This window comes from Vipera berus (genome assembly GCF_964194415.1).
Source record: "Vipera berus genome assembly, chromosome: 4".
Classification (NCBI taxonomy): Eukaryota; Metazoa; Chordata; class Lepidosauria; order Squamata; family Viperidae; genus Vipera; species Vipera berus.
In genome coordinates, this window is record NC_138206.1 from 10,453,536 (window position 1) to 10,478,131 (window position 24,596).

A 24,596-nucleotide genomic window follows, 5' to 3' on the forward strand; every position below is an offset into this window, starting at 1 on the left:
GAAAGTAGTAACTTTGAGAAGGAAATTCAGAATGATCCAGCTTGACTTTATTATCCTTAAAAGGGAGCTGTAGAAAGCAAAGGCTTTCAAGATTTGATTAATATATTTTAGAACAATAAATTAGCATTTTGGAATCCTTGTAGGGTCTGATGCTTATCCTGGCCTACTTTGAAAGGCTGATAATCCTCATCCTGATGTTCATAACTGATTCCCGACTCCTACATGAGATATTTTCCTCCAGGAGAGAAAAACAAAAAGTGCATCCCTTCTGCGCATTCTATACCTGACATCTGTCTGGGTCATAAATAAATTACACTTCATTAACAATGCTTAATTGTTTCCTTTGTAAGCTTTTGTTCAGGAGCACCGTGAATTGGGCCTGCAATTTTCTCCTCACCTGAAAAGTCCCTGTGATAGTAAATCACACCCTTAGGACTGTTGGAAAGGAGTTGCCGGGTAGAAATTGGAAATTAGCAAATGTGCCATTGAGCAAAATGCAGAAACAGGTCTATATTTCAAGATGATATGTTTTGGCCCATTACACCCACCTAGTTTATGATTAGGAGGAAGTGGGGGGGGGGAAATAGGTCATCAGCTCTCAAGATGGGCTCCTGTTAATTATCTGAGATATTGATGAGTAATGTTCAAGCTAAATAGTCTCTTCCACTCACTCACCCACCCACCAGGTCCGTCAAATGGTACTTCAGACCATAGAATCATCTCTAAAGGGGCAAGAAGACATGATAACACTGTTCCCATAGTTGAGTGCATGTCACAAAGAAGAGGAGGCCAACCTATTCTCCACCTGAAGACATAATAAGAAGCAACGGATGGAAACTAGCTAAGGAGAGAATCAACCTTAAAATAAGGAGAAATCTCATGACAGTTAAAACAATTAGTCAGTGGAATGACTTACCCGTATATACTTGAGTATAAGCCGACTCGAGTATAAGCCGAGACCCCTAATTTTACCCCAAAAAACTGGAAAAAGTTATTGACTCAAGTATAAGCCGAGGCTGGGATCCGCCGTTCTGCAAGCCTCCGCCGCCGGCGGAGGCTGGATCCGCGCTCTGCAAGCCTCTGCCGCCAGCAGAGGCTCGATCCGCCATTTTGCAAGCCTGAATACACAGGAATACCCTGTGTGGCCGCGGCTCTCGGGGAAGCCCTGGCTGTCCGCTTCCTCGCTCCACGCTGCCATTCGGGGCCCGCGCATTCCCCGGGCAAATCGCGGCGCCCAGCAGGCGAGGAAACACGCCCGCTCCAGTCGCCCCCCCTTCCCTCAGGAGACGCGAAGCAAGTGACCGCCCGGAGCTTACCGAGGACTTGCGCGCGGCCGAGGCTTGGCTTGGGAGAGGTGTGCGCGATCCCGGAAGCACCAAAGCCTCGGCCGCGCACAAGTCCTCGGTAAGTTTTTTTGTTCACTGGAGTATAAGCCGAAGTGGAATTTTTCAGCCCAAAAAGTGGGCTGAAAAATTCGGCTTATACTCAAGTATATACGGTACTTTCAGAAATTGTTTCCTGCTTGGGCAGGGGGTTGGGCTGGAGGAAATTAACAGAGGACAGAGAAGGTCTGTTTGCAAAAGTCCTACTCTTCACCTTCACGTATTAATATATGGCCCCAACTTCTCACTGACCTGGAGAATTGTTATTGGCAGCTTATGAATGAATCACGTATCAATGCAGATTAGGTATGGATGCCCACAATGAAATATGGCTAAACCATTCATTGGAATGCTTATATTAGAAGTTATTCCTACAGTACAAACACCATGAGCATGCACACACACACACACACACACACACACACATTTTCTTTTTGTTGTTATTTACTTTTCTTTCTGGTGTTTTTGCAGGGATTCAATTAATGAAAGTTTAAAAAAAAACCAACAAACCAGTGCCAACCACTTGGTGAGGAAGACAAGAAAAAGTGAGAATCTGACATTTCTGCTTTCTGTTGTCATTTAGAGAAGATCTTCTATTCCAATCACCTGCCCAAGGCGAAAGTTCTCACACCATCTCAGTCAAATGGTTACCCAATTTTTTTTCTTGAAAACTCGGCAATAAAGCATCCTCAACTCCAGGAGGCAAGCTATTCCATTGATTAATTGCCATGAACTATCATAAAATTAAGGGACGCGGTGGCTCAGTGGGTTAGGACGCTGAGCTTGTCGATCAGAAGGTCGGCAGTCTGGCGGGTCGAATCCCGAGTGCCACGTAACAGAGTGAGCGCCTGTTACTCGTCCCAGCTTCTGCCAACCTAGCAGTTCGAAAGCACGTAAAAATGCAAGTAGAAAAATAGGGACTGCTACGGTGGGAAGGTAACAGCGTTCTGTGTGCCTTTGGCATCTAGTCATGCCAGCCACATGACCACGGAGACGTCCTCGGACAAGCGCTGGCTCTTCAGCTTTGAAACGGAGATGAGCACCAGCCCCTAGAGTCGGAAACGACTAGCACGCATGTGCGGGGGAACCTTTACCTTTACCTTTTTTTATCATAAAATTCCTTCCTATTTCCATGTTATATCTCCCTTTGATGAGCTTCCACCCATTGCTTCTTGTCCTGCCCTCAGGTGCTATGAAGCATAAATGGATTGCCTCTTCCCTTTGACAGCCCTTCAAGTACTAGTAGAGAGCTATCATTTCTCCCCTCACTTTTCTCTTTGTTAAGATAAACATGCCTAGTTCCTTTAGCTGTTCTTCATAGGATTTAACCTACGGACCACTTATGATCTTTGTTGCTATTCTATGCATGCTTTCTAGGGCCTCAGCAACTTTTTTATATTGTGGTGACGAGAACTGGATGCAGTATTCCAAATGTGGCCTCACTAGTGCAGTATAGAGCAGTACCATCACTTCTTGCTCTCTTGACACTATCCAAGAAGCAACAGACAGAAAATAATCAAGGAGAGAAGCAACCTAGAACTAAGGAGAAATTCCCTGACAGTGAGAACCATTAATCAGTGGAACGACTTGCCTTGGAAAGTTGTGAGTGCTCCATCACTGGAGGTTTTTAAGAAGAGATTGGACAACCATTTGTCTGGAACGGTATAGGCTCTCCTGCTTGAGCATGGAATTGGACTAGAAGACCTCCAAGGTCCACCTCTGTCATTCTGTTATCTCTCCGTTGATCCAGACTGCATTGGCCTTTTTGGTAGCTGCAGCACACTGCGACTCAGACTTAAGTGGTGATCCACCAGGTCACCTAGATCCCTCTCACAGCTACTACTGTGGAGCCAGATACCTCCCATTCTGTACCTATGCATTTGGGGGGTTTTTTGTGTAAGTTCAGGACCTTACTCTTTCTCACCATTGAACTTCATCTTGTTGGACAGGGTCCAATGCTCAAGTCTATTGAGATCCTTCTGAATCTTGAGTCTATCTTCCAAAGTGTTAACAATTCCCTCCAGCTTTGTTTCATCCACAGATTCCATCAGTGCCCTTCAATCCCCACATCTAGGCGATGTAGGAAGAGGCTGAAGAGTGCTGGGCCCAAGAGAGAAACTTGCTCTCTCTGGTCATCCCAAAGCTGCTTTTTTCAAGAGGCAACTGGACTTTCTCGTTTTTCTTTGAAGACGTTTCACTTCTCATCCAAGAAGCGAAACATCTTCAAAGAAAAAACAAGAAAGTCCAGTTGCCTCTTGAAAACAAGCACCTTTGGGACAACCATGACGTGGATGACTGAGAATCTCCATAGACACACTCTCTGGCCAGTGCAGGATTCGGATAACAGAAGGCAGATTCCAAATAGATGTTAGAAAGAACTTTCTAATGGAAGTTGACTAGTTCTTACCTAAGTGTAAAACACAGAAGTCTTTTCTGACTAACAAATTTGTGAGATGCAAGTCAGAAAACATATGCCTTTTAATCAAATTCATTAGTTGGTAAAAGAGCTACAGTACCAGACCTCTGATAATTTTTTGCTGCTATAGACTAACCTGGTTTCCTTCCTGCAATACCTAAGCATAAAAAAAAAATCTTCCAATCGTAGAAACCATTGATAATTATTCTAAGGCCTGAACTAAAAAAAACAACAACAACCCATATAACCATATGTTTGGTGCCGTGAGTCACCCTTCAAACTAATAGTGGCTTTTCAGAGACTTTAATCTATATTTTTCTACAATATTTTGACCCAAGAGGCAACATGAAACCCAAAGCATCACAAAAGAAGTTTCACTTTCCCCTTTTGGTTTTTTTTTAAAAAAAACACTTTAAAGTGTTATTATTTCCAACAAGATACTGCAGAAGCACAGGGCAGCACAGAACAAATATATATGCAAGATGGGAATCCTCCAGACATCTGTAAAGATTTTCAGAAGAATCTGATCCAGAGGTAAGAAAGCGGTCCAACGCCTTTCACAAAATATCAACAAGATTGGATAATAGAACATCCCATTCCTATTTCCTGATATCAGGCAGAGGAATTGGAGGGGGCAAATTCAGGAATTCCACAATCAAAAGCCACAAATTCCTTCTGCTTTGATGTGTGTTGTGATATGGTGCACACATACAAGAAGAAGAGAGTATCAGGTGCAGAAACCAAGAAAAACACACTGAGTTACTCCTAAGCATACCGAGTTACTTCTATTGTACCTCACACATAGACAGAAATCTTGCCAAACTAAAGTAAATATTTTGCAACACTAAACACAGACTCTCTGAGAACTTTTAAGGAAGAGCTCACCTGACCCTCTTCCTCTCAACCAAACTATCTAAACTCTGCTGTCTCTTGCTCCTCTGGAATGCAGCCCCTCCCTCCCCGGAATCCAGACTACATTCCACCACAGAGAGCGGTACCATGCTTATCTCAGTTTTCGGATGAACACGTCAGATCCTGAAGGCATCTCCAGTAGCACTGAAAAACCTAGATCTGATAGGGAGAAGGCCTAGGCATGACCTTTGCCTAGGACAGGCATCTCAAACTGCCGTCCTGCAGGCCGGATACGTCACGCTGAAAGCGCGCCCACCCTATTGCCGGCAATGGGGGAAAAGTCCTGATACATCGCGCAACGTCACGTAACATCGCAAGTTTGACACACCTGGCCTAGGACTTCTGTAATAATATTGCCATGATGTTACCACCTGGTCTTCTAGTGAACCATGAGTCTACACCTGAAAGTTGGGCTTTGCCTTGCAAGACAAGAGGCTTGTATGAAGGAAAGAGGCTGGATCTATAAATTCCTATGTCCCCAACATTATATATGTAAGCCAAAAGGTTCATAATTACCCAGGATGCCATTTTTATGTTCTGAACAGGAGATGAATGGGGGAAAAACATAAATGTTGGGTCCATACAGAGACATCTAATCTTGGGTTTTTTTTAAAAAATGTGACTACTGCAAACTGCTTTGAAGGTTTATCTTGAATGCCAAAGGAGACACTTCTTAAAAACCAGCAAAAAGCAAGTCTTCTTCTGAAATAAATATTGTATACCAAATACGATGTTCTACTTTTGAAAAGAAATAGCAGTCTTCCGATATCTCAGGGGCTGCCCCAAAGAAGAGGGAGTCAAGCTATTCTCCAAAACACCTGAAGGCAGGATAAGAAGCAACGAATGGAAACTAATCAAGGAGAGAAGCAACCTAGAACTAAGGAGAAACTTCCTGACAGTTAAAACAATTAAGCAGTGGAACAACCTGCCTCCAGAAGCTGTGAATATGCTCCAACACTGGAAGTTTTTAAGAAGAGACTGGACAGCCATTTGTCTGAAATGGTATAAGGTTTCCTGGCTGAGCTGGACTAGAAGACCTCCAAGGTCCCTTCCAACTCTGTTTTTTTGTTATTCTGTTAAATATACTAAATAAGATGCACTTGTTCCTGCCAACTTCTTTTACCTGCAGACAATTATTGTTGTCCTCTCAGCAGAGAAGTACAGCTTTGATGCTTGAAATAGGTATTACTGCTTGGGTTTTCTTGGAATGTGAAGAGCACAAGGAGAAAGAAGCTGATGCTAAATAAGGTCAGAAACCTTATTTAGCATGCTGCAAGGTTTCCTGTTTTAGGACTCGCCATTCAAAAGCCTGAAAACTAACAATGCAGCAGCACACACACACACACCCCGCAAGACAGGGTAGTTTTATTCCTAGGCAGGGAAGAAGAGAGAAAGGATTTTATCGCAAAAGGAATAATGATATAAACAAATCCTTATTTTATTCTAGAACAGACATGTCAAACACAAGGCCCGGGGGCCAGATCTGGCCCGCGAAGTGGTTTCATGCGGCCTGTGAAGCCATCCTGGAAACAGTGAGGGAACGGCCCCCACTGCCTTGGCCCTGGCCCAGAGACCCTCCTTCTGCCAGAGACCCCCAGATCTGTCCCACTCCTGCCCGGGCCCCCATAGGCACCCTTGATGCCAACCATGTAGAGCTGGCCACGCCCACCCAGTAGGCCATACGCACTTTAGCCACGCCCACCCAGTAGGCCACGCCCGCCCAGGCCACACCCACCCGGCCCCCTGAGGGCAACCGCAATGCTGATGCGGCCCTCAATGAAATTGAGTTTGACACCCCTGTTCTAGAACAAAATATATTCAAGAAAAATTCTGCATCGCTTGTTTGGTGGCGAAGTACCTTTTTGGTCCCACCCGTAGTTGACAAGCAGATTGTGTTTTTTTTTCTCCTCCCCCTCCCCCCAATGAAATTACTGTGCATCTGCACTAAAAAGGAAGAAGAGTTGCCAGCTTTTGCAACGTTACCAAGACTGTCCTCAGGAGCCACGGGAGAACAATACCACGGCCTTCATTTAGATGTCTGAGTAGATTCGAACAAAATAAATCACTTCATCAAAATAATTAATTTACTGTTAGGCCCTGGAAGCACGGGAAAGAAAGCAGTTCACTGCAGATAAACAACGTGGCCATAAAACACACAGGAGCTGGCAAGGTGAGGACTGTTACAAATTTAGGAAACAGAAATGCTGATTGGAGTCCAGAAGCGTTCAAAAGAGTTTACAGCAAAGTAGGAGGTGTGATGGTTTGGCAGTTAAAGATGCTGAGATTGTCAGCTGGAAAGCAGGCAGCCTGGGTTTGAGACCCTAGCGCTGCAGGAGAAGGGTGACCTCCCGTTACTTGGCTTAGCTCTGCCCACCTAGCAGTTTGAAAATATGCCAACGCGAGTAGGTAAATAGGCACCATTTCAGCGGGAAGATAACAGTGTTCCGTGTGCCTCAGCATATAGTCATCCTGGACATATGACCACGAAAGTGTCTTGGGACAACACTGACCGCCTCGTTAAGAAATGGAGATGAGCACTGCCCCTTAGAGTCAGCCATGACTGGACAGAGGAAATCTTTACCTTTAAAGTAAACGAAGCCAGTTAAGGCACCAGGCTAGAAAACAGGAGACTGTGAGTTCTAGTCCTGCCTTAGGCATAAAGCCACCTGGGTGACCTTGGGCCAATCTTTCTCTCTCGGCCCTGGGAAGGCGGCAATGGCAAACCATTTCTGAAATCTGTCCAGGCAATCCAGGAGTCAAACCCAGCTTGAAGACCAATTAAAAAGTGAACAAAATGCAAATTCCAAATGTTTGGGATTTTGAAAAAAATATGTTTGTAAGCACTCTGATAAAATAGTTGCAAGGAAAACATTGGTCCATGGCTTATGATGAGTAGGAGGATGAGGATGTGGGTGAGAAGCACTGATTTTCCACAAGGGAGATTAGGAAAGGTATGGTCTGACCTCTGCTACCCCCATAACAGAGTCTGCAACCTTGGCAACTTTAAGACTCGTGGACTTCAATTCCCAGAATTCCCCAGCCAGCATGGCTTGCTGAGGAATTCTGGGAGTCCACAAGTCTTAAAGTTGCCAGGTTTGGTGAGCCCTGTCCTCGGGGGTAGGAGAGGTCAGACAATATCCTTCTTATGGCTTGCTGAGGAATTGCGGACTTCAATTCCCAGAATTCCCCAGCCAGCATGGCTTGCTGAGGAATTCTGGGAGTCCACAAGTCTTAAAGTTGCCAGGTTTGGTGAGCCCTGTCCTCGCGGGTAGGAGAGGTCAGACAATATCCTTCTTATGGCTTGCTGAGGAATTGTGGACTTCAGTTCCCAGAATTCCCCAGCCAGCATGGCTTGCTGAGGAATTCTGGGAGTTCACAAGTCTTAAAGTTGCCAGGTTTGGTGAGCCCTGTCCTCTGGGGTAGGAGACGTCAGACAATATCCTTCTTACGGCTTCCTGAGGAATTGTGGGAGTTGAAGTCCACGATTCTTAAAGTTGCCAGGTTCGGAGACCTCTGGATTAGGAGGCCCTTTTACTGATTCAAATTATCTTTCTATCCCAGATCTGGGCAGACTTCCAAGCCAAACTACTGGAGTCAAGTCACCTGCCATTTTTATTTCTAACTCCTGCAGACGGTTCTGGCTTGAGCCTAGCCCTACTGCTGGGAAAAAAGCCGAACTCGTTCCCCATTCCCCTCTATTTATTTTTAATTTGAAAAACCAACCCATTCACTGAGGCAGGAGAGTAAAGGGTTGGATGCCATAAGGTCTGAGAAAAGCCGCACTGCACACCCCTTGTGGTTTTTAATGCATTTTCACCTTTTTTTGCTAACGTTTGGCTGCTTACCAAAAGATCTGCATGAGCTTAACAAACCTGTCTGTTTCGGATCTAGTCTGGCAGGTGTTTTCAGCCCGAAGAATCTTTCCAAGTTTTATCCTTTCAGGGACATAATCAGAAAGTGCTCGGCTTGAGATTGTTGCACGCCAACGGCCCTGCTGAGAGACAAGAATTCAGCTCTCCTCTGCCCGTCCTTTGAACTGAGCAAAAAGGAAGTAATAAAGCATTGCTGAATAATTCACCAACGCCATCAAGAACAGGGGCATTCAAACGCCATCCATCAAAAACATGGAGGCAGAGAGGGCAATGTAAGTGGTCATTCTCTGTGCCAGGTGTAGCCTTTCAGAAAGGCCATCATCAACCAATCTGGCAAGCCTGGGGGGGGGGAATATGAAGAAAAAAAAGTCACTGCTGGTTGACCGCTTCTTCTCTTTCCTTCCACCGTTCCCAGCCTCCCAGCCTTCCTCAGAGAACTGGGTGTTCACATAATGTATCTGAAGAGGAGTCCGTGACTGTCTGTGGAGATTCTCAGTCACAGGAGTTCATAGTTATCTCCAAAAGGTCTTCTTTTTCTTCTTCTTCTTCTTCTTCTTCTTCTTCTTCTTCTTCTTCTTCTTCTTCTTCTTCTTCTTCTTCTTCTTCTTCTTCTTCTTCTTCTTCTTCTTCTTCTTCTTCTTCTTCTTCTTCTTCTTCTTCTTCCAACTGGACTGTTGTTGTTTTTTTCCTTGAGGAAGAAGAAAACATTTCACTTCTCATCCAAGAAGCTTCATCAATTCTGATGGCGGAGGGAGGGAGGGGAGATGGAAGGCTAAGTACTGATAGTTGAGACTGGATGGTGGGGGTGGGATGGAAGGATTGTATTTCTTTGCAGTCTTCTGGTCATTAGTGCTCTCCCTGAGGGCTCTTGAGGACACTTGAGGGGGTTTATCTGTGCCCTCAGGGTCGCCTGAATCAGGGTGCAATTGGTTGTGGAATCTTCTTGGAACTGCTGCAAGGAGTGCATTGTAAACTGGAGTTCAACTGTGCTGTCCTATCCCTCCCCTTCTATTGAGGAAAGTTAGGAATTTCTCCATGACATTTTCTTCTAACCTGGTCCCTCAGGACTACCAATGGTGCGCTCCTAGCCAATGTAACTGTGTCCACCCACCTTGGCTGTCTTCTTCTCCTTCCTTCCAATACTTTCTCAGATATCCCAGCTTTTCACCAGAGAGCTGTGTGTTCGCATAATGTGTCTAAAGTATCAAAATTTGAGCCTGGCCTTTTGTCCCCTGATTGAGTAATTTTAAGCACATGTCTGGGTAGTGAACCCTCAGTGCAAAAACAATATAAGCCCCATCACCAAAGCTAAAATAATTCAAAGAAGAAGAAGAAGAAAAGAGTTATTTAATAGTTTCACAAAAGCAGCCACATGTATATTGGGCTAGCCCAGGGGTAGGCAACCTTGGCTCTTTTATGACTCGTGGACTTCAACTGGCTCAGGAATTCTGGGAGCTGAAGTCCACGAGTCATAAAAGAGCCAAGGTTGCCTACCCCTGGGCTAGCGTAACATCCTGACTATAACATCTAAGTGTTTTTTTTTAAACAACAACAACAACAACAACAAAACCAGGTATTAACAGTTTTCCAAGTGGGTTGAGAGGCCACGAGAATCTCAAAGGGGAGATTGTTCCATAGGGCAGGTGTCGCAACAAAGATGGCCCTCGGTTACACGCTGTCCAGAATCTGTGGGTTGTGGAGGGTTACAAAAACTGTGAAATAAATGAAATTCAGCAAATAAGACTGCCAGAATAAGGACGATTTGAAGGAATCAGGAATAGATTTCTGTGCAAAAGGATTGTGAGTTCAGTTCATTTCCAGGCCTGAAGAGCATCTAAGAGGATTAAAGGTCTGGAGAAAAAACATATGAAGAACGGTGGCAGGATTTGGATTTGGCTAGTCTAGAGAAAAGAAGGACTAAGGGTGACATGATAGCAGTATTCCAGTATGTGAGGGGCTGTCATGTAAGGTGCAAATGATGGCAAAGAATTTTCCCATGTTAGTAAATAAGAAATGTGTGCAGAGAGTTTTAAAAAATTCCACCATATTTCTTGACTTGAAAATTATTTATTTAAGCTGCCACTGAATATTGTTTGAAGGTCACATTGGAAGCTAATGGAGGAATTTGTTTATCAAAAAATGACAAAATTTAGTTCTCTTTTTTTAAATGAGCTAGACATAATCATTTTTCAAAGCTGTCTTGATTAATACATGCCATGTGTGGTTTTTTTAATCCAATTTCTCTGCTACAGCTTAAAAAAATAAGAGTTAAATGAAATCGATCTTTGTACAAGTAGTCCTGGACTTATAGAAATTTGTTTAGTGACCGTTCAAAGTTACAACAGCACTGAAAAAAAGTTACTTATTAGCGTTTTTCACACTTAACGACTGTTGCAGCATTCCTAGGATCAACTGATCAGAATTCAGGCACTTGGCACCTGGCTCATATTTATGACGGTTGCAGCATCCCGGAATCCTGTGTTCACCTTTTGTGACCTTCTGACAAGCAAAGTCAATGGGAAATCCAGATTCACGTAACAACCGTGTTACTAAATTAATAACTGCAGTGATTCACTTAACAACTGTGGCAAAAAAGTCGTAAAATGGGGCAAAACTCACTTAACCGATATTTCACTCAGCAACAGGAATTTTGGACTCAACTTTGGTCGTAAATTAAGGATTACCTGCACTTTGAGCAGTTCAAACATTCCCCTGCTGGTGTGGCGTAATTTCCATTTCAAATGTCAGTTCTGAATCCATTTATTCTTTCAAAACTGTCTAGTTTGCCCAAGTGGAATATTGAATGAATAAACAATCAAAGTAATTGAAATGCGGATAAAAAAATTGTCAATAATTCTCACCTTGCTAGCCAGTTATGAGAAAATTCACAAAATATTCCCAATTTCGGGACATTTATTAGCTACCCAAATATCTCCAGGGTTCTCACAACTAGCACATTTAATCAGAATAGCAGACAAGGAGATTGTTGATGTTTGCTAGGCTTTTGGCATAGAATATCCATTGACATACAAGAGCATCCGGATGTTGCATTGTGGCACCCAACTTCCTGATGGATGGCAAATCAAGATATGCGGGGAATACCCCTGGAAGTTTTAATTACAATTTTTCTGGGTCTTCCTTCAATTAACTGTAAAATTTGTTAAGCGCATCCTTCTGTTCCAGGGTGAGTTGAAAGTAGGTATTAAAATAGATGAGGAGGAGGAGGAGGAGGAAGAGAAAGAGAAGAAGGAGAAAGAGGAAGAGGAAGGCTGTCTTAAGGACATACAGCAATTCTTTTCCTCATGATGCTCCTATTATTAAGTCAACCATTCTACCTCCATTACTACTCCAAAGTCTAGGTAGGGTACTGCAAATGTAGGTTGATATCAAATCTGAACCCCTGGCATATAATCTGGATGATTTGCAGTAAAACCTGAAGGATTTTTGTCTCTCAAAAATGTAATGAGAATATGTTAAGTTTGAGTGGGGAAATAGTGCCACGGCTGATATTATGTAATTATGTCCATGTCTGCCTGGGTGCTCCTCATCTGTCAATTAGGAAGGCAGAATGTTTTCTCTGCTATTGTCTGTCCTATTTATTGGTTCTCTATTGTGTATTCTCCAGCCTTTCTCTTGTCTCAATGGTTTTGCCTCACTTTTTATTACAGTGGCTTAGATCCAATTTGTCTTATACAATGGAAGGCATTTCCAGTCACACCAAGTCAGGAAATGCCCTTGATTTCTTCTGACTCCTCATTCTGGTTACAACCTCTCTGTCAAATAAAATTATGACTACCCCATGTCTTTTCTCAGTAGCGGTTGTTTCATGGGGAGAATTTTGAATCTGAACTTCTTTCCTATTAAGTTTTCAACTCAAACGTCATCATTTGCAATTTCCAGTTATGTGAATCTGGCAATGCAGTTCCATCAGCTGCTTGTATATATAATTCACAAATATATATATTTATGATTTATAACTTTCCTTTCATCAATCAGCTTCCATGATCTCTCTTGGGTTCACCGTTCCTTCCGATTCCCCTATCTTCTTCCAACATTTCTGGCAGTGTCTACAATGTTATTTCTAAAGTTGTTCTAGTTGTCTTCTATATCCACTGCTTTCCCAAGAAGACCATATCTGGTCCTTATCATCTATATCACTGAAACTTAAATACTGTTTGCTTGCCTCTGTAGTGATCCTGACAGCCATCTATGCCAGTGAGCTCTGGAAGACATCAGCAAGTATTAAAAAAAAAGACTTGACATGGTTCAGTAACGATGCCTTCACCATATCATAAAGATTAGCTATTTTGACAATATTCTTAACCAAGAAGTGCTCAAAAAGAGTTTCTCCTGCAAACTATGTAGCATTGTCTCGACTTGCAAGCCATGTTCTCCACATGGAGAAGAAGTGCATCCCCAAGATGGCAATAAGATGGACCCTCCCCCCATTACCAAACAACTAAGAATCAAACCTTTGAAATGATGCCCAAGAAACAATGGATGGAAACTAGCCAAGGAGAGAAGCAACCTAAAAAAAACTAAGGAGAAATTTCCTGACAGCGTGAACAATCTTGAAACGGCTTGCCTTCAGTGTTTGTGACAGTGAGAACAATTCACCAGCTTGTCTTCAGGAGGTGCTTCATCACTGTAGGTTTTTTAAGAAGAGATTGGACATCCATTTGTCTCAAATGGTATAGGGTCTCCTGCTTGAGTAGGGGGCTGGACTAGAAGACCTCCAAGATCCCTTCCAATTCTGATAATGGTGATGATCCAGAAATACATAGCAAAGAATGTTCATGGAAGACTTAAAGACTCTAAACATCACGTGGGAAGATTTGGTTTTGGTTTCACCCCAAACTAAAAACAATGGAGATCCCTTGTTGCCCAATATGCTGCATAGCACAGTAGGATACAATGCTAAAAATATATACACTTACAAGTATGATGTCTAAGGGCCTTATATTAGAAGAAACGATCTGTAAAAATTCTACATATCAGATAAATTGCAAACCAAAATGCATGTGGGGAAATGCTTCACAAGCGATATAAGTTTTAATTCAGACCTTTTTTTTTGTCCAGCATCTTAAGCTCAGTCAACTCAGCTAGTCATTTCATAAAACTGAGAAAAACCAATTTTGAGATATTCATAAGAGTGAAAAATAGGGAAGCGCCAAAACTGAAACATTAATATTCCTATGTGCCATGAAGGACTCATGCGAAGAAGATGCAAAAAAAGTCCATTTTAGAATTGCAGTTGATTAATAATAATAATAATAATAATAATAATAATAATAATAATAATAATAATAATAATAATAATAATAATAATAATATCATCAACAACTGGAGGACAAAAAAAAGTCTGATAGTGGATGTAGCAGTACCTGGAGACAGCAGTATAGACAAGTTGATGGTAAAGATAAATATTTCCCTGAAAATAAGACCAGGTCTTATATTAATTTTTGCTCCAAAAGACACATTAGGACTTATTTTCCAATTGGGGCTTATATTTGGGGAAATGTGGTACTAAATGCATCCATTTAGCTAACTATTTTAACTGGGACTTATTTTGGGGGTTGGGCTTATATTACAAGCATCCTGAAAAATCATGCTAGAGCTTATTTTCTGGTTGGGTCTTATTTTGGGGGAAAACACGGTAGTTGGACTAGAAGACCTGCAATAAGAGACTCCCAACTCTATCGTTCTATGTTCTAAATCGAAATGGAACAACTGTGGCAAAAGAAAGCAAAGGTAGTACCAATAGTAATAGAGGCCTTGGGTGCAATCCCAGAACAACTATGTATCGTAGCACTTGAACACCATCAGCATTGACAAATTCACCATCAGTCAATTGCAAAAGGCAGCTTCACTCAGAATCACTTACATCCTTTGATGGTGCATCTTTAACACCATCAAACATCCGCAACCTGTGTCAGGTCCCCAAATCCTTATTGTCTTCCTTGCGTATATACTCTTGTGCTCTTAGACTGGGGGGGGGGGAGAGGGAGAGTAATTGCTTTCGCTTGGGATAACTTTCGCTTTCTACTTTTCCTCTCCCCCCCCACCTTGAGAGAAGAATGTGTCTCCCTTATCAGGGAGACGGTTACAGAGAAACGAAACTGGAGAAGACCTTGAGATGCGTGCCAACTGTGCCAGTTACCCACACATTGTGCCACCTGTGGATTGGCTGGATTTCAAACGGACATTACGACTTTGGTTGGAGGAGGGAGATTGCTGGTTTAACTATACCGCTGAAGCGGGATTTTCCCCAGACTTCGCCTTGACTCCCCTACTGTCACTAACCCCTAATAAAAGTTTCCTTTTGAGACAATGCCTGTTTCAACAGTTCGGCTTACTTGGGTGGCTTAGCTGAGGTGGGTCCTTAAAGGTAAAGGTAAAGTTTCCCCCGCACATGTGTGCTAGTCGTTTCCGACTCTAGGGGCCGGTGCTCATCTCCGTTTCAAAGCCGAAGAGCCAGCGCTTGTCTGAGGACGTCTCCGTGGTCATGTGGCCGGCATGACTAGATGCCAAAGGCGCACGGAACGCTGTTACCTTCCCACCGGAGTGGTCCCTATTTTTCTACTTGCATTTTTACGTGCTTTTGAACTGCTAGGTTGGCAGAAGCTGGGACGAGTAACAGGAGCTCACTCTGTTATGTGGCACTCAGGATTCGACCCGCCAAACTGCTGAACTTCTGATCGACAAGCTCAGCGTCCTAACCCACTGAGCCACCACGTCCCTTTGAGGTGGGTCCTTACATCCTGCCTATCTATCCCAGGTCCTCCTTGGGGAGGATGTGATGGGTGTATTAAAAAATGCCAAATCCAGTCTGAACCTCTGGTTGACTGTGTGAAAAACCACAATTATAATAACGTTATTAAATTTTGCCCCTTTGTGAGACAATTATGAATGCTTGTGTCAAAAACTCTTTGTGTGTGTGTGTGTGTGTGTGTGTGTGTGTGAAATGCCACTGCATAATGACCTTTTTGGCAAATCTCGCAGCCATTTGAAATGCTGAACTTTATATAAATAGCTCCAAAGGCTCTAAGGTACATTATGAGCTGAGGCCCGACAGGGTTGACAATAGATTTGACACCATCTATTTTTGTTGAGTTCCAATCCATTTTTCAACCCCAGAAAATGAGAATTCCTAGTCCTTGCACCCTCCTCTCTTTCCCAATAAAAAAACAATTCTTGTCCCTCTGAAGACATTTAGAAAATTACATCTCTTAAAGCAGTACATCTTTGCTATTAAACTTTAGGGATAATCGAGGCTAATTTTATCTACATTTCTTCATTGTCCCACACCCAGAGACTATTCTTCATACAATAACAATAGATTTATATACTGCTTCATAGTGCTTTGCAGCCCACTCTAAGCGGTTTACAAAGTCAGCATATTGCCCCAGACCGTGGTGGCGAACCTATGGCATGTGTGCCACAGGTGGCACACAGAGCCCTCTCTGTGGGCACACATGCCGTTGCCCCAGTCCTAGGCCTTCAGCTGGGTTTTATAAAATATTTTTGTTTTAGGCCTTCACCGCCGTGTGCAAAAAAAAAAGGTTCAATCAATCAATTTCAACTTCTCATGGGGAAAAAAAAAGATCTTGCAAAGTTGGAATTGATGGATTGAACTTTTTAGTCCCACCCAGTCTGCCGTTACCACCGCAGCCACACCCAACCAATGGGCCATGCCCACCCAATGGGCCACACCCAGCCAATGGGCCATGCCCACCCGGCACCCGATGATACGTAAGTGGGTTTTGGGTTGCAGTTGGGGCACTCAGTCTCTAAAAGGTTCACCATCACTGGCCCCAGACAATCTGGCTCCTCATTTTACCAACCTTGGAAGGATGGAAGGCTGAGTCAACTTTGATTGAACTCCTGCCAGTGAATAGTGAGTTAGCCTACAATATTGCATTTTAACCAATAGTCTCCTATCCAGAGACTATTCTACTAGTCAAGTTTTTGAACAGCCCTTTGCAAGTTTTGTATTTTCCCCCCTCCACAACAAACCACTCTTACACAAAACTCTTATTGAAGAGGTGGAATAAAAATGCTATAAATGTTATAAATTCAGTCACTGCTGTTCAGGTACATACTTTATATAGATGTAACTTGTAGAGTTAAACAGCTGCTTAATGCCTCTCTAAGTGCAGGTAGTCCTCAATTTATGACCACAATTGAGCCCAAACTTTCTGTTGCTAAGTGAGACAACTGCCCCATTTTACGACCTTTCTCGCCACAATTGTTGAATGAATCGCTGCAGTTGTTAAGTTAGAAACATGGTTGTTAGGTAAATTTCACTTTCCTGTTGACTTTGATTGTCAGAAGTTCACAAAAGGTGATCACATGATCCCTGGACTCTGCAACTGTCATAAATATGAGTCGGTTGCCAAGTGTCCGAATTTTGATCACGTGATCACTGGAATGGTCATAAGTGTGGAAAATGGTTGTAAGTCATTGTTTTGAGTGCCATTGTAACTTTGAACGATTACTAAATGAACTGTTGTAAGTCAAGGACTGCATATACATCAATTCTAGTCAGTATGACCAGTGGGAGGTAATTATGCAAATTCTAATCCAAAAGGTGGAATGGGCAAGTGGGTTTCTCAGTTCTGGTCCCCAATGATTTGCAATCTTTCTCTACTTGCAGAAGGAGAACTCCGATATTTGCAGGTAACACCAAACTGGTGCCAGAACTCACACATGTCATACAACCTGCCTTGCCTACCCTACAAGGTTCTCAGAGAGGAATATTTTTTGGCAAGTAACCGTGCTGAAAATCAAGACTGCATGCACAACCCTTGCTCTTTCCTTTCCTATTATGACTTCCCGCTGTTAAGTGATCAAGGTTAATTGACTTCCCTACCTGAAAATTTCCTTCCAAGACTTCATCCATAAATAATGCTGAGAAACATTTTCCAGATATTACTACAATGGGAAAGTATTTCCTATTCAGCCTTGGCATTTTGGTTTTCGTCCTAGTAAACAATATTTGGCAGTAAGTGAAAGCTGATCAGTGTCCTCAGCCAGCATTTGGCAGTACCTGAGTAATATCGATCAATACTGGGCATTTTTAATTAGCATATTTGTGCATGTGTATGTGAATGTGTGGGCACATCACTTTTGAACAAAATAAATTTTGGGCCATATTTGACAGATGAAAGACACTAGATGTCAAGATCTGACAACATCAGTCAGTGGCTGGCAGCAGGATTTTGATTTTTGAATGGAGGCATTGATTTATGGCACTAATTAATATTTAGCTCTGTCCCAGCTTTGCAGTGACAATTATGAGCAGTACAGTGGCCTAGAGGTGAAGATGTTTGCCTCCCACTCGGAAGGTTGAGAGTTCAATCCTAGGCAGCAACAGATGATTCTCTACCAGGGTGCAAAGAGAAAATATCTGCTGTGAGTTCCCTGTAGGGGTCAGAAAGGGCATCCAGCAAGGGATTAAAGGTAAAGGTAAAGGTAAAGGTTCCCCCGCACGTGTGTGCTAGTCGTTTCCGACTCTAGGGGCCGGTGCTCATCTCCGTTTCAAAGCCGAAGAGCCAGCGCTTGTCCGAGAACGTCTCCGTGGTCATGTGGCCGGCATGACTAGACGCCAAAGGCGCACGGAACGCTGTTACCTTCCCACCGGAGTGGTCCCTATTTTTCTACTTGCATTTTTACGTGCTTTCGAACTGCTAGGTTGGCAGAAGCTGGGACGAGTAACAGGCGCTCACTCTGCTACACGGCACTCGGGATTCGACACGCCAAACTGCCGACCTTCTGATCGACAAGCTCAGCGTCCTAACCCACTGAGCCACCGCGTCCCTTATAGCAAGGGATTACAGAGTGGTAAAAAGAAAAAGAAAAAATGCAGAAACAATTATGGAAGGACAATATCAATATCAATATTTGCATTTTGACAATCCTTCATGCTGTTCCTAGTTGGGAAATATCTGCAGGATTTACACTCAGGTGACACATTGTTTTTCTCCAGTATGATTGTGTCACGGTTTGGACCACAATCTGAGATGAACTACAGGTAGTCTTCAACTTATCACCACAACTGAGCCCAAAATTTCTGTCGCTAAGCAAGACAGTTGTTCAATGAGCTTTGCTCCATTTTATGACCTTTCTTGCCCCAGTTAAGTGAATCACTGTAGCTGTTAAGTAAGTAACATGGTTGTTAACTGAATCTGTTTTTCCCATTGACTTTGTTTGTCAGAAGTCACAAAAGGAGATCACCTGACCCCGGCACATTGAAACTGTCACAAATACATGACAGTTGCCAAGCATCTGAGTTTTGATCATGTGACCATGGGGCTGCTGCAATGGTCATAAATCACTTTTTCAGTGCTGTTGTAAGTTCGAATGGTCACTGAGGTTATAAGCTGAGGACCACCTGTATACGGCAGATACCATAACCTTTTAAGGAGACAACATACTAAAAGCAGCAAAGAGTAATTCAGAACTGAAGATAAAAATGGGGGTCATGACCATAGATTACTCCTACAAAAATTGGAATACAGTAGGGGGGTCAAGAGAATCTTGCTTTTAGGCAAAGGCAGTTTTCAGTAGGGGTCAAAAAAGTCAAAATGGCACCTGTGTCTGTACGTAGGTGTACAGTCCCATCTCTTTTTCACATCTGTTTGGAACAATATTCTAATATAAGTTTGATGAAATACGTTTGAGAGCCAGGTTGGTCTAATGGTTAAAGAACCAGGTTAGAAACTGGGAGACAGTGAATTCTAGTTCCCCCTTAACTATGAAAGCCAATTGAGTGACTTTCAACCAATCACCAGGAGACTGTGAGTTCTAGTCCCACCTTAATCATGAAAGCCAGCTGGGTGACTTTGGGCCAATCACCAGGAGACTGTGAGTTCTAGTCCCACCTCAGTCATGAAAGCCAGCTGAGTGACTCTGAGCCAATCACCAGGAGACTGTGAGTTCTAGTCCCAGCTTAGCCATGAAAGCCAGCTGAGTGACTTTGAGCCAATCACCAGGAGACTGTGAGTTCTAGTCCCACCTTAGTCATGAAAGCCAGCTGGGTGACTTTGGGCCAATCATTCTGTCTTGAACCAACCCACCTCACAGGACTGTTGTGGTGGGGAAAACAGGAGGAGGAAGGCGTGTTGGATATGTTCACCACCATGAGTAAAAATAACAAAGGCAGGAAATAAATGAATACATAAGTAAATTAAATAAGTGAAATTAATGGGGGAAATCATTTAAAGATGTCAATATTATGCTGAGTAATGCAGCAAAACTTTGCCTTTATGAAACTTGGCTATATCAGACAGGAAACAGCGCTAAGAGAATTGTTTTGAAAAACCAGAAAAGTAGTCATGTTCCACATCTTAACTGGATGCAGGAGATTTATTTGTTTGTTTGTTTATTTATTTATTTATTTCCTACCTTTATTGTTTTTATAAATAACTCAAGGCAGCAAACATATCTAATACGTTCAATAGGTCTATTTTTGAAAAGGCGGAGGTTTTTTGCACTAATGAAAAAATGGTGCCATATGTTAACACAGATTTTACCATGTTTCATAACAATAGCGTATTCGCCATTATCTTTTTCCTCATTAAATTAGAAATGTTAATATAATGTCTAATATATGATAATAGGCAACAGATTGAGGTAGCTGAGGACATTTTCTATTGAGTTCATTTATTTCTAGTCTGTAGCTATTTACCAGTTATAAATATTATTTATAACGTTTAGTTTATTCACCGTTTATTGTTTCTTTTCTCACCGTCTTGTGTATTTCTCTTTAAAAATTACATTCTGTAATAAGAGTAGAATTTCTTCACCAAATGAGAACAGGCTATGGTTTTGTTTTCCCTTCACTTTCTATCTCACTGATGTATAACAGCATTTTTAAAAGCTGAATTACCAAGTGTCCATTCTTAATATAATGGTTTTTGTCGTAACTGATGTTGCCGTGTTTTGGAAAAATAGCATTGGCCATCCCTCTTCTGGGATTTTTGCTCACTTCCTCCAAGACTGATGCCAGATCCATTTTTGGAATTAGCCTTGTCCAAATTCTACCAGCAATTCTTACTGAATGTTAATCCTTTCGCTGAAGGTTGTCTCCTTCAGAGAAACAAACCTGATTAAAACACCACCACTGCAAATGCAGGACTTAATCGTCTGCAGAAGATTGACCACCAAAGAAATAGTCTAATCACAACATTAAAGCACGTTCCTGCTTCCTATTTCTTAGAGGACCAAAATCATCACAAGGGTCTTATTATCTCTCGTCTATCAAGGGCATCACTCTTCCACAAACAAGCTATGATTATAAGAGCTTTTTACGTCTCTAGGAAGCCTTATATGTTCCAAGGGAAGAGAATACTTGAAGCTCAGGGTTGAACTGTGGGGTCCTTGGTACTCTCTGAAGTTGGTTGTTTTCTTGCAGATGTTTCATTACTTCTCTGGGTAACATCATCAGTGCAGTGATGATGTTACCTAGTTGCACTGATCATCATGCACTGATGATGATACCTAGTTGGGTAATGAAACATCAGCAAGAAAACAATCAAGCTCAGAGTCTATTGAGAGCCTCAGTCATCCAGGTCACAGTTAGCCCAAAGGTCCTTTTTCACAAGGCAACTGGACTTTTTTTATTTTTCTTTGAAGACCTTTCACTTCTCATCCTAGAAGCTTCTTCAGCTCTGACTGAATGGTGGGGAATGGAAGGATTTATACTCCTTGCAGACAGCTAGTCATTTGCATTCTTTTAGAGAGTCGTTGAGGCCACCTGGAGGTTCATCTGTGGTCTCAGGGTCACCTGAGTGGCGCAGATGAGTGTGGAGCCTTCTTGGAACTGCTGAAAGGACTGTGTTGTAGACTGGAGATAGATGACAAGGGGGAGGGATACGACAGGTGGCCTGAAGGACTCTCTAAAAATGCAAATGACCAGCTGTCTACAAGGAGTATAAATCCTTCCACTCCCTACCATCCAGTCAGAGCTGAAGAAGCTTCTTGGATGAGAAGTGAAACGTCTTCAAAGAAAAACAAGAAAGTCCAGTTGTCTCGTGAAAAAGCACATTTGGGATAATCAAGCTCAGAGACGACCAAGCACCCCACAGTTTTATATTTATTTGAGCGGCAAGCTCATTTTCTTCTTGCTGAATCAAAGTCATATTGTTCTGCACTGTTTCTTGCCTACTGAAATCATAAACCCAGAGGATGCATGAATTGGAAGGGACTTTGATGGTCATCCAAGCTAGCCTCTGCTCAGTGCAGAAACCATTTCCAACTGTGGCCACTTGTGAAGCTTCAGGGAAGCTGAACTCACCGTTGCATTGTTCTGAGTATCCACTATGCTACTTCCCAGCTCTTACTATCCCCAAATTCCTCTTAATATACAATTGTCGGAAAATGTGAAATCCTAAAATAACTCAATGGATTATTTCTGCTGGCTTGAGTGAAAATTATTCTGTCCGGTCTTTTTAAATACTGAAATATACTTCAGAGCAGCTCTCCTCCATCAGGGTAAGGGGGGGGGGGTTGTTTCTAGAGAGAGTAACAATATTTTTTTAAAGATCCTGTAAGCATTCACTCTGGAAAGAGTGCTGAAAAAAGCAACAGAGATTATTAGGGGGCCTGAAGCTAAAACTAGGCTGCATTATCAGAGAGATAGAATCAAGATCACGTGAGATGTTAATACCACTTTACAATAAATTGTTAAGGCCACACTTGGAATGTTGTATCCAGTTTTGGTCATCACCATAAAAAAAAAGATGTTGAGAATCTGGAAAGAGTGCAGAGAAGAGCAACAAAGATGATCGGGGGACTGGAGGATAAAACAAATAAGGAACAGTTGCTGGAATTGGGTATGTCTGGTTTAATGAAGAGAAGGATGAGGGGGGACATGATAGCAGTGTTCCAATATCTCAGGGGCTGCCACAAAGAAGAGGGAGTCAAGCTATTCTCCAAAGCACCTGAGGGCAGGACAAGAAGCAATGGATGAAAACTAACCAAAGAGAGATGCAAGCTAGAACTAAGGAGAAATTTCCTGACAGTCAGAACAACTAACCAGTGGAACGGCTCCTTGCAAATGTACTAAGGGACTATATTACCGCCAATGTTAGAAATTAATTCAGAGACTTTATGTTTCATGGCAACTTTGTGTTCCACATTATTTTCTCACCTACCTAAAAGTCATTCTGATTGATTTTATCTCCAGGTCTGGTGATAAAATTCCAATTACACACGGATGAAATGGCATAGTTATTTGATGCTTTCGTTACTCTCCTATGACCCAGCTTCACCGGATGTCCTTTGATCTGAGTCTTCTCTTGGAGAGAAGGTGAAAAAAAAATGCTCCTGTTCACACCGTGCATAATTTTTTTATATGCTTCTGTCACAAGCAATCCCAATTAACCTTTCCAATGCATTTTTTGGGAGTCAGCCCGCCTCTTTGACTCTCTCCCAATCGCTGAACTTTTACAATGGTCAACAAACAGTTTATGAAGGACGTTTTCAACAAAAGAAATGCCAAAGCATAAATTTATCACCTGCACAATTTCCTGCCTGAACTGAGAGCAAGCAACAAGGACAACAGAAATATAATTGTTCAGGGGCTCTACCCAACAGATATTCCAAACAGTTTCTCCCCTGAGGGCCACACAGGATGGACTTTGTAATACTTGAAACATGGTTTTTGTACCATTGCACTAGCTAACTCCCATGGCTTTTCTTTCATTTTAAATTTGCTTTCTCAGTTGTATTGCTAATGATTTGCCACAAGGCTTATCATTCAAGAAAAAGCCTCTCTTTCAGAAACCAGGACTGGCAGGAGAGCACTAGATATCTTGCAGAGAACAGTTTCGTCTTCAGCTCTCCTCAAGCCTCCATGAACAAAGCAAATATTTAGCACAAATTTATCCCAAAGCAATCCTTGGGAAGTGCTGAGAATCCATCTTACCCGTACCCATTTTGATGTTTTTCCTTTGCAAAAGTTTCTTTTACTTTTGCAGGATCCAAACTGGGTCAGTCACCAGGACCAGAGGTTATCTCTTCTGAGCTTTCAGATTCATGCTGGAGCCAACTTCTCTCTAGCAGAGTGTGTGCTTTGGGTTATTCTGTGTGTGGTATTTATAAGGTGCCTATTGTGTGTGGCTTTTACATGTTGATTCGGGTATTGATAGCTGGCTATTAAGTCATTGGCTGTTCTTTGTTTGTGCTGCCAAACCCTGGCCTCCTAAGTACTTGATAAGCTGGTGGTAAATCAGCACTCCTGTTGACTGATGAGGGGCCTGTTTCCCAGGCTTCAATCACTTCCCTGGCTGTTTTTGTGCCTGCTCGTCCAACAATCTTAGTAGTTGCAAAATTGTATGTATGTCCTTGTTCATTGCAGTGTGAGGCTACCCATGAGTTCAGGTCTCCTTGTCTGACCACTCATTTGTGTTCTTGCAATCTGGTGGTTAGCTTCCTCCCCATCTGTCCTGCATGGTTACAGGGGCAATCCATGCAGGGGATCCGGTAGATCTCATTGGAAGTATCTCCCACCCCCACCTGGTAACTGGTTTATATTTTGGACAGTTGGAGTTTCCTGATGTCATGTGATCACCTTTTGTAACTGTCTGTCAAGCAAAGTCTATGGGGAAGCCAGATTCACTTTACATCCATGTTATTAAGTTAACAACTGCAGTGATTCACTTAATGACTGTGGCAAAATGGTTGCAAAATGGGGCAAATCTCACTGAACAACGGTCTTGCTCAGCAACTGAAAGTTTGGGCTCCGCATGGTCGTACGTCAAGGACTACCTGAAGATAATTTTCTCTGTTTCATTTGGAAGTATATACCCAAGAGGTTTGACCTCAGATCTTGTTCAGTTGGAGAAAAGTATGCATTTAATAAAACTGGGATTTCCATCTGAAGTTTGTAGCTGGCCCCCCAAATAATCTTCTCCAAGAAGTTTGCTGTTCGTTAGAAAGTCCATTATAAATTTAATTTCCTTTGATGGGAAGGAAAGCTATTGAAGCATGGATCCTAGACTCAGGGAGTGA

At 42.5% G+C, this 24,596-nt stretch overlaps 1 protein-coding gene across 1 annotated transcript in view; it reads right to left on the reverse strand.

Annotated features, from left to right (window-relative positions):
* GRM5 (glutamate metabotropic receptor 5) overlaps positions 1–24,596 on the reverse strand; it is a gene marked incomplete at both ends in the record, with an annotated part of 244,301 nt that overhangs the window by 213,460 nt on the left and 6,245 nt on the right. The gene's annotated exons all lie outside the window — the stretch shown is intronic.